The 9,156-nt window shown below is 43.5% G+C and overlaps 1 long non-coding RNA gene across 1 annotated transcript; it reads left to right on the forward strand.

Moving 5' to 3' along the window:
- Positions 1 to 5,985, forward strand: LOC149983636 (uncharacterized). Its single transcript, XR_016496407.1, has 2 exons — positions 1 to 2,420; positions 2,574 to 5,985. It is a non-coding gene; the product is annotated as an uncharacterized LOC149983636 (long non-coding RNA).
- The last annotated feature ends 3,171 nt before the right edge of the window (positions 5,986 to 9,156 follow it).

Below are 9,156 nucleotides of genomic sequence, written 5' to 3' on the forward strand. Positions count from 1 at the left end.
TCAGAGTTTATCACAAAGTCCATCTTTAATTATATGAGCTCCATCACAACCCTGTGACTCTCAGATCAATTCAGTGTCTATAAATGACTTATCTGAGAGTCCCTTACACATTGCAACTGAGATCCTTTATAGCAAAGACACACATAGCCAGACAGCATTGGCCATCATTTATCGTTCAGCTTTGTCTCCTAAACTATGTTATTTTCTCAAACTCAGAACCTAAACAAATCCTCATATCAACAGGCATATATCAAATCCACCCTATCTTGACAAGATCACAGAGACACATTGACTGGCACACATACATTGTGGTGACAAGAGATACACGCTTGACCTCTCCCCTCTCTCCGGCCCAAATCTTAGTCTTGACAGAGAACAGATGACTGCAACCCCGCCACAGTATTAAACAAAAATAAACATTCTGATCAGAAGTAACTTACAAACATATGATGAATATAAATCAAATTTTCAAATCAAATTGATTTATATAGCCCTTCGTACATCAGCTGATATCTCAAAGTGCTGTACAGAAACCCAGCCTAAAACCCCAAACAGCAAGCAATGCAGGTGTAGAAGCACGGTGGCTAGGAAAAACTCCCTAGAAAGGCCAAAACCTAGGAAGAAACCTAGAGAGGAACCAGGCTATGTGGGGTGGCCAGTCCTCTTCTGGCTGTGCCGGGTGGAGATTATAACAGAACATGGCCAAGATGTTCAAATGTTCATAAATGACCAGCATGGTCGAATAATAATAAGGCAGAACAGTTGAAACTGGAGCAGCAGCACAGTCAGGTGGACTGGGGACAGCAAGGAGTCATCATGTCAGGTATTCTTGGGGCATGATCCTAGGGCTCAGGTCCTCCGAGAGAGAGAAAGAAAGAGAGAATTAGAGAGAGCATATGTGGGATGGCCAGTCCTCTTCTGGCTGTGCCGGGTGGAGATTATAACAGAACATGGCCAAGATGTTCAAATGTTCATAAATGACCAGCATGGTCGAATAATAATAAGGCAGAACAGTTGAAACTGGAGCAGCAGCACAGCCAGGTGGACTGGGGACAGCAACGAGTCATCATGTCAGGTAGTCCTGGGGCATGGTCCTAGGGCTCAGGTCCTCCGAGAGAGAGAAAGAAAGAGAGAAGGAGAGAATTAGAGAACGCACACTTAGATTCACACAGGACACCGAATAGGACAGGAGAAGTACTCCAGATATAACAAACTGACCCTAGCCCCCCGACACATAAACTACTGCAGCATAAATACTGGAGGCTGAGACAGGATGGGTCAGGAGACACTGTGGCCCCATCCGAGGACACCCCCGGACAGGGCCAAACAGGAAGGATATAACCCCACCCACTTTGCCAAAGCACAGCCCCCACACCACTAGAGGGATGTCTTCAACCACCAACTTACCATCCTGAGACAAGGCTGAGTATAGCCCACAAAGACCTCCGCCACGGCACAACCCAAAAACAACCCTAAAACATCTTACCTATGTTACCAACTAATTCTGATTATTCCCCAACACCTTCAACAGGATAATGACCCAAAACACACAGTTAAAAGCACCCAAGAATGGATAAGATCAAAACATTGGACTATTCTGAAGTGGCCTTCATGAGTCCTGATCTGAATCCTATCGAACATCTATGGAAAGAGCTGAAACTTGCAGTCTGGAGAAGGCACCCATCAAACCTGAGACAGCTGGAGCAGTTTGCTCAGGAAGAGTGGGCCAAACTACCTGTTAATAGGTGCAGAAGTCTCACTGAGAGCTACAGAAAACGTTTGATTGCAGTGATTGCCTTTAAAAGGTTGTGCACCAAAATTTTAGGTTATGGGTTCCATCATTTTTGTCCATGCCATTTACAATTTTATGTTGAACAAAAAAATCTAAAGCAAAGTCTGATTTATATTAAATATGGAATAAAAAATGGTGGATGCCAATTACTTTGGTCAGTTTCAGTTATTTCAGAGAAAATTGTGCATTCTTAATTTTTTTGTGGAGGAGTACCAACAAATTTGAGCACTTCTGTATGTATATATACTATTCATTTAGAAGTTTACATCACAAAACCCTTACATTGAAATTGATAATTTACTTGTACTAGTCTATAATACAGATCCTAATATCTTAACCTGAATGTGATGAAGCCAGATCATTATACACCATCTATACAAAAATGATGTGTACACCCCTTTAAATTAGTGTATTTGGCTATTTCATGAGGCAGTTGACATTGCTCAGGAGAGGGTTTAGGGCAGGGTGAGGGGTCAGAGGTTCCACCATTGGGGTACCAGGACAGAAAAGAGCTTGGACTGGGCTGAGTGGGAGCAGGGCTGTTTTCCGTGCATCAGCAGGATACAACAGCTACGTCCGGTAAGACGAGGGGTGGGGTGTGTGTCTATTTGTCAATAACAGCTGGTGCGTGATGTCTAATATTAAAGAAGTCTCAAGGTATTGCTCACCTTAGGTAGAGTACCTAATGATAAGCTGTAGAACACACGATCTACCAAGAGAGTTTTCATCTATGTTTTTTGTAGCCGTCCATTTACCTTCACAAGCCGACGCTGGCACTAAGACCGCACTCAATGAGTGGAATAAGACCATAAGCAAACAAGAAAAAGGTCATCCAGAAGCGGCACTAGTGGCTGGGGACTTTAATGCAGGCAAACTGAAATCTGTTTTCCCTAATTTCTACCAGCATGTCAAAAAACTAGACCACCTTTCACACAGAGACATGTACAAAGCTCTCCCTCACTCTCCATTTGGAAAATCTGACCATAATTCTATCCTCCTGATTCCCGCTTACAAGCAAAAACTAAAGAATGAAGTACCAATGACTCGCTCAATACGGAATTGGTCAGATGACGTGGATGCTATGCTACAGGTCTGTTTTGCTAGACAGACTGGAATATGTTCCAGGATTCATCGAATGGTATTTAGGAGTATACCACCTCAGTCACCGGCTACATCAATAAGTACATAGACGACGTACCCACAGTGACTGTACGTACATATCCCAACCAGAAGCCATGGATCACAGGCAACATCCGCACGGAGCTAAAGGTTAGAGCTGCTGCTTTCAAGGAGCGGGACACAAAATCCTCTTATGCCCTCAGACGAAACATCAAACAGGCAAAGCATCAATACAGGACTAAGATTGAATCCTACTACACCGGCTCTGATGCTAGTCAGATGTAGCAGGGCTTGCAAACTATTACAGACTACAAAGGGAGATGCATCCGCGAGCTGCCCAGTGACGCGAGACTACCAGACGGGCGAAATGCCTTTGATGCTCACTTCGAGGCAAGCAACACTGAAGCATGCATGAGAGCACCAGCTGTTCTGGTCGACTGTGTGATCACACTCTCCATAGCCGATGTGAGCAAGACCTTTAAACACGTCAACATTCACAAGGCCGCGGTGCCAGATGAATTACCAGGACGTGTACTCAGAGCATACGCGGACCAACTGGCAAGTGTCAGTTGCCATGAAGTGCTTTGAAAGGCTGGTCATGGCTCATATCAACACCATTATCCCAGAAACCCTGGACCCAGTCCAATTCACATACTGCCCCAGCAGATCCACAGATGACGCAATCTCATTCACACTCCACACTGCCCAACTGGAAAAAGGAACACCTATGTGAGAATGCTGTTCATTGACCACAGCTCAGCGTTCAACACCATAGTGCCCTCAAAGCTCTGGGGCCCATCAGTGGTGTGTGCTTAGTCTCCTCCTGTACTCCCTGTTCACCCACGACTGCGTGTCCAAGCACGACTCCAACACCATCATTAAGACAAGGAAGATGATCGTCCTCAAAAAGTTCTACAGCAGCACCATCAAGAACATCCTGACCTGTTGCATCACCGCCTGGTATGCTCTGCATCCAACTGTAAGGCACTACAGAGGGATGCCCAGTACATCATTGGGGCATCCAGGACCCTATGCCAGGCGGTGTCAGAGGAAGGCCCTAAAAACGTTTTTGGTGACTACATAATTCCATATGTGTTATTTCATAGTTTTGATGTCTTCACTATTCTACAATGGTGAAAATAGTAAAAATAAAGAAAAACCCTTGCATGAGTAGGTGTGTCCAACTGGTACTGTATTTGTTTTGATTTTGTCAGGAAGTAATTTCATTGCAAGTTAAAGCATACTGTTATCTAGCTAGCAGGCTCGCTAGCTTTTGTTACGTGTATGATCTATATAGTATTAACATTATATTATTCCTATCTCAGAGCCATTTGCTAATGTTTAAACAAAATCAATCAATCAATAAATGTATTTACAAAGCCCTTCTTACATCAGCTGATGTCACAAAGTGCTGTGCAGAAATTCAGCCTAAAACCTCAAACAGCAAGCAATGCAGGTGTAGAAGCACGGGGCTAGGAAAAACTCCCATAGAAAGGCCAGAACCTAGGAAGAAACCTAGAGAGTAACCAGGCTCTGAGGGGGGTGGCCAGTCCTCTTCTGGCTGTGCCGGGTGGAGATTATAGCAGAACATGGCCGGGTGGAGATTATAACAGAACATGGCCGGGTGGAGATTCTGGAGATTATAACAGAACATGGCCGGGTGGAGATTATAACAGAACATGGCCGGGTGGAGATTATAACAGAACATGGCCGGGTGGAGATTATAACAGAACATGGCCAAATGTTCATAGATGACCTGCAGGGTCAGATAATAATAATCACAGTGGTTGTCGAGGGTGCAACAGGTCAGCACCTCAGGAGTAGATGTCAGTTGGCTTTTCATAGCCGATCATTCAGAGTATCTCTACTGCACCTGCTGTCTCTAGAGAGTTAAAAACAGCAGGTCTGGGACAAGGTAGCACATCCGGTGAAAAGGTCAGGGTTCCATAGCCACAGGCAGAACAGTTGAAACTGGAGCAGCAGCACTACCAGGTGGACTGGGGACACCAAGGAGTCATCAAGCCACGTAGTCCTGAGGCATGGTCCTACGGCTCAGGTCCTCCGAGAGAAAGAGAGAGAATCAGAGAGAGCATACTTAAATTTACACACTTAAATTCACACACTTAAATTCACACAGGACACCGATAAATACTCCAGATATAACAAACTGACCCTAGCCCCCCGACGCATACACTATTGCAGCATAAATACTGGAGGCTGAGACAGGCGGGGTCAGGAGACACTGTGGCCCTGTCCGATGATACCCCCGGACGGGGCCAAACATGCAGGATATTACCCCACCCACTTTGCCAAAGCCCCCACACCACTAGAGGGATATCTTCAAACCACCAACTTACCATCCTGAGTTGGTGAGTAGGAAGGCCGAGTATAGCCCACGAAGATCTCCCCCATGGCACGAAACTGAGGGGGGGGGCGCCAACTCGGACAGGAAGATCACGTCATTGACTCAACCCACTCAAGTGACGCACCCCTCCTAGGGATGGCATGGAAGAGCACCAGTAAGCCAGTGACTCAGCCCCCGTAATAGGGTTAGAGGCAGAGAATCCCAGTGGAGAGAGGGAAACCGGCCAGGCAGAGACAGCAAGGGCGGATCGTTGCTCCAGTGCCTTTCCATTCACTTTCACACTCCTGGGCCAGACTACACTCAATCATAGGACCTACTGAAGTCTTCAATAAAGACTTAAAGGTTGAGACCGAGTCTGCATCTCTCACATGGATAGGCAGACCATTCCATAAAAATGGCGCTATCCACTATGCAAGTAACCATTTCACTGTACAGTTTACACCTTCTGTATCCTGTGCATGTGACAAATCAACTTTTATTTAATTTGATTTAGTTTGTGTTTACCAGAGACGGTAATGTGAAGAACAACATGACCTGCACTAAAGTCAAGTTAGTCATTTAACGTTATCCAAGTTGTCACACACAACTGTAAGCTATTTTTTGTAATTAGCTTGCCATTAACTTGAAAATAATGGGTTTATTTTCCTGTAATAATGAATACAAATTAGCTACATTTAAGACGTTGTCAGTTATATGATATGGTCATCATTTGAACCGGCTAGCCAGCTAACTTAACGTTAGCTAGCTAGTTAACAAGCTAGAAACGAACCAAAACATTGTTTAGAAAGTTGCTTTTAGTTGCCTGGTTTATAGATTGACATACAGTATACTAAATTCATTTTTAAATGGATGGGTTTATTGGTGTTAAAATACACCAGGTAGGCTATGTTGGACCACCAGGCTGCTGATGTCATGCAGGCTGTAGTTTTTGTGTTCATACTTTTTCTTAACTACAATGACAAGTTTGATGTCGGACGACAACAGAATGTTTATGATGTCACTGCGACAACTGAATACAGACATTTCAATTGTCAACGGTGGGTGTAGCTGGTTCATGGAAGTCAGGTGCAGGAGAGCAGAGATGAGGGAATACGAAGCATTTTACTGAGGCAAATAGTAAGACCAGAACTCAACAGCGTCACCAACACCAAACGCCCAAAACAAGTAAGGCAGCACAAAGTACCACAAACAAAGTACAAAGTACTGGCTGCCACAAAACATAGGTATACGTACATAAAACCTGGCGCTAACCAGCCAGAAGCGTGCCAACCTCGACAATAAACACAGACATGTGTACCCACACAGACATGGAGGGAACAGAGGGCTAAATACACAGAGTAATTATGAGGAGATGTAAACCAGGTGTGCAGGAAAACAAGACAAACCAAATGGAAAATGAAAGGTGGAGCGGCGATGGCTAGAAGACTGGTGACGTCGACCGCCGAACACCGCCCGAACAAAGAGAGGGACCGACTTCGGCGGAAGTCGTGACATCAATAGATGTAGTATAAACTATCCTTTAGTCTTGAAATATTTGGTTGTTTAGTACACTACCTTACTCACTCTGTTTAGCACATGGCCTCACATGTGAATCCTTAAAGAGATGGGTGGGGCTCAGGCTTAAGAAGGTGTAAACGATGTTGAATTGGTGTAGACAAAGAAGAGCTCTCTAGTGGGTGTACCAAAACATTCAAAGGCCAGTCTCTCAAAAGTGGGGTTACAAGTTTATCAACTTTCAAAGCAGAATTACTTTCCCATTGTTCCTCAACTGTAGTGTATGATATACCATTTTCTAGTCTCTACTTTTATCTAACGCAAAAAACACCATTTAAAATGTTGCTACATAAGACCGAATGGAGCCGGTCGGTCACATATGTATTAGTTAATATGTCATACATATGTACAGTATCTCTACACTTCGCTTAAGTCTATCTATCTCAGTGTTTCCTTATTTGTCCTCTGCTACCTTACATATCTTGTATGCTACCATGACAAAGAAACCTCATCCTGTATACAGTGCTTTCAGAAAGTATTCACACCACTCGACTCTTTACACATTTTGTTGTGTTACAGCTTGCATTTAAAATGGGTTCCATTTAGATTGTGTGTCACTGGCCTAAACACAATACCCCATAATGTCAATGTGGAATTATGTTTTTAGAAATGTTTACTAAATCATTTACGATTTCAACTTGAAATGCCCTGAGTCAATAAGTGTCACGTTCTGACCTCTATTTCCGTTGTTTTGTATTTATTTAGTATGGTCAGGGCGTGAGTTGGGTGGGCAGTCTATGTTTGTTTTTTCTATGTTTTGGGGCATTTCTATGTTTTTCGGCCTAGTATGGTTCTCAATCAGAGGCAGGTGTCATTAGTTGTCTCTGATTGAGAATCATACTTAGGTAGCCTGGGTTTCACTGTGTGTTTGTGGGTGATTGTTTCTGTCACTGTGTTTGTTGTCACAGGATAGGCTGTATAGGTTTTCACGGTCCGTTTGTTGTTTTGTAGATTTAAGTTATTTCATGTATCGTTCATTTTCCATTAAAGAACATGAGTAACCACCACGCTGCTTTTTGGTCCGCTTCTCCTTCTACAGACGAACGTCGTTACAATAAGTGTTCAACCCCTTTGTAATGGCAAGGCTAAACAAGTTTAATAGTAAAAAAGACCAGGGATGTTTCCCAATGCCTCACAAAGAAGGGCAGCTATTGGTAGATGGGTAAAATAAATCAAAAACAGCCACTGAATTTTGGTGTATCAATGATGGTGTATCAATACACCCAGTCACTACAGAGATACAGGTGGCCTTGCTAATTCAGTTACTGGAGAAGGAAACCACTCAAGCATTTCACCATGAGGCCAATGGTGACTTTAAAACAGTTACATAGTTTAATGGTTGTGATAGGAGAAAACTGAGGATGGATCAACAACATTGTAGTTTACTCTCCTTCTTCGTGGCCGACGTGAGTAAGACATTTAAACATGTTAACCCTCGCAGGGCTAACGGTCCAGACGGCATCCCTAGCCGCGTCAAGATGGCCACCATTGTTCCTGTACCCAAGAATGCAAAGCTAACTGAACTAAATGACTATCTCCCTGAAGCACTCACTTCTGTCATGAAGTGCTTTGAGAGGCTAGTTAAGGATCATATAACCTCCACCTTACCTGTCACCCTAGACCCACTTCCATTTGCTGGCTGCCCCAATAGGTTCACAGACGATGCAATCGCCATCACACTGCACACTGCCCTATCCCATCTGGACAAGAGGAATGTCTATGTAAGAATGCTGTTCATTGACTATAGCTCAGCATTCAACACCAAAGTACCCTCCAATCTCATTAAGCTTGAGGCCCTCGGTCTCAAAAAAAAACACCATTTAAAATGTTGCTACATAAGACCGAATGGAGCCGGTCGGTCACATATGTATTAGTTAATATGTCATACATATGTACAGTATCTCTACACTTCGCTTAAGTCTATCTATCTCAGTGTTTCCTTATTTGTCCTCTGCTACCTTACATATCTTGTATGCTACCATGACAAAGAAACCTCATCCTGTATACAGTGCTTTCAGAAAGTATTCACACCACTCGACTCTTTACACATTTTGTTGTGTTACAGCTTGCATTTAAAATGGGTTCCATTTAGATTGTGTGTCACTGGCCTAAACACAATACCCCATAATGTCAATGTGGAATTATGTTTTTAGAAATGTTTACTAAATCATTTACGATTTCAACTTGAAATGCCCTGAGTCAATAAGTGTCACGTTCTGACCTCTATTTCCGTTGTTTTGTATTTATTTAGTATGGTCAGGGCGTGAGTTGGGTGGGCAGTCTATGTTTGTTTTTTCTATGTTTTGGGGCATTTCTATGTTTTTCG

The sequence above is a fragment of the Oncorhynchus mykiss genome, chromosome 5 (assembly GCF_057628025.1).
Source record: "Oncorhynchus mykiss isolate SJ-2025 chromosome 5, ASM5762802v1, whole genome shotgun sequence".
In the NCBI taxonomy this organism is placed as follows: domain Eukaryota; kingdom Metazoa; phylum Chordata; class Actinopteri; order Salmoniformes; family Salmonidae; genus Oncorhynchus; species Oncorhynchus mykiss.